Consider the following 2,386-nt stretch of genomic DNA (forward strand, 5'->3'; position numbering starts at 1 on the left):
CCAAATGAGAGGGTGAGGAGAAGGCAGCCAAACTCTTCCCAGAGCTGCACGGCGGTGGGATAAAGGGCAACAGGAACACACTGGGGTATGGGAAATCCCAATTAAATATTAGCAAAAGTATTTGCAGAATGAAGATAGTTAAAAACTGGAGTCAGAAAGGCTGTAGGATCTCAATCGTTGGAGATATTTCAAATTTGACCAGGCAAAAGCCCCTGATCTAGTTGACTTGCTTTGCAGAGGGGCCTGGACCCTGGCAACCTCCAGAGGCACCTTCCAGCCTGGCTTCTTCTACAGGTCTGTAACCATGAGAATTTGACACAAGAAGCAAAAGGACATCAGTACAATGATCAGTAGAGTTAATGGCATCGGAGATGTTTTAAAGAATGATGAAGCAGCAAAGGTATCTGAACATTAATTTGTTACACGAGAAATGACAGACTTGTTCACAAAAGGCAGAAATGATAGTTTTCCCAAGCTAGTTCTCTAAGGAGACGAAAATCAAGAGACATAATTAGATTACATGATAATGAGATACTTTCTGTCCCAGCAATGAAGGATGCCACTGGTAAACCTGGATGCTTTAAAATCAGATGTAGACAGCTAGCCCAGACCACACAGTAGTAAAAGAGAAACCTTTGGGTGCTTTTTGGGTCATTGGTATTGGTTTTCACAAGTCCTGAATCAGAAGGGAAGTTCCAGAGAACTGAAAAAAATTATCCGAGAGAAGGATAAGAGAATTAAAGATAGTCCTTAATGCAAATCAACACAGAGTCAGGGAATATGGCTTTTGCCAGACCAGCTCAGTGATTTCTTTTAATGAGATGTATAAGTTTGATAGACAAAGGGAAAAGTATCAGTGCCCTATGCGTGTGCTTCTCCATAGCATTTGAGTTCATTCTGTCAGGGACTTGCATTAAGAAACTAAACTAAGTCAGCCTTGTGGATTAAAACACACTAACCACCGCATCTCAGACCTACGGTCTTTAGTACACAAGAAATCGTAACAGGTGACCATTGCCAGAGTACCACAGAAGCAGTGCTGGCTGGGACCTTGACTGGTCACTGTCTTCACTTTGGGCGGTGCTGTGCTGTTCCTGCTTGGTGTTTTCCTGCTCTGTTCTCAGAAATTGCCCCACCAGGGAAGCCCAGCTGAGGGGTGAGGAGCACGTCCCTCTGAGCCACTCCCTGTGCATCCACAGTGCCCTCGTGTGCGTGTGTCCATGGTCTCCCACAGCTGGTGGAGACCGCTCTGCCCATGTGGATGGAGAGGGCTGCATAGTCTAGAGGTGATCCATGGGTACCCCAAAGCTGGAACCCAGGGCACTGGAAGATTTTGGGCCTCCTGCATCAGTAAAACACCTGGAAACGTCTGTCTCGGTTTGCAGTCAGAGTAAAGGAGCATCATACCCAATGGGAACTGGCAGTGACGGTGGGCAGGGGAAGAGGAGATTTCAAAGCACTATTTCTGTTGAACTAACCTTATTATTTTTCCCTCCTTTCTCTTTTGACATTAAACAGGCTGAGTGGATGAAGGGAAGATGCAGACACAATTAACCAGATATTGCAAAAAGGAGGGCGAGTTGCTTTTTATGGCTAGTTTATGTTTCAGACATGCCACTATACAGAATAATGCAATAACAAAAATCATGCGGTATTTACCCTGGGTTTATTCACTGCAAGTCCTTCGAGAGCTGCTTTTGTTTGTCTTTATTTAATTGGCATGCTCGGATGGCCACCAGCAGGTCCAATTAAACAGATTCAATACATTCCATTGTACCTTTTTATTTTTTTCTTCATCAGCATGTAGCATAAAATGTCCAAAATAATTTGTCTGAGTACTAGTAATGAATATAAAGTGCACTCTGTTCCAGCCTGCATACAGTAAGTTTCAGCTGTACAGTGTTTTACAGCCAAAGCAAACTGGGTTAATAATAAAATCACGGACGTAATCTTTAGTACAGCCTTAGTGGGGACGAGGGTACCATTGCGTGTTACGATGCGAAGTATTTGGTTGCTCAACTTTGGGCCTATCTGAACACAGATAGGCATTATGCCGTCTTTTTTAGCTATCTTAAGCTTTGGCATTTAAGTGTTAGGTGGAACCTTTTTAAGAATATCCCACCAATGGGACTTGGGCATGCCCTTAATATCAGGTATTTGTTTAAGTGCTTTGTTGAATTGGAGCCTAGTAGATCCTCTTGAAAAGAAAGTGATTTTCAATCTAATAAGGTTATCTTAGTGTGAACATTTTAACTACATCAATCAATATGCCTGTCAGGAGTAAATGACTAATGGGATTTCTCTTTTCTTTCTTTCTTTGTTACCAGAATGATGAATTGACTTTGCCTGTTGCTGAAGATTCTCATCTCCTTAATGCATTGCAGAT

This window comes from Rissa tridactyla, chromosome 1, assembly GCF_028500815.1.
Source record: "Rissa tridactyla isolate bRisTri1 chromosome 1, bRisTri1.patW.cur.20221130, whole genome shotgun sequence".
Lineage (NCBI taxonomy): Eukaryota > Metazoa > Chordata > Aves > Charadriiformes > Laridae > Rissa > Rissa tridactyla.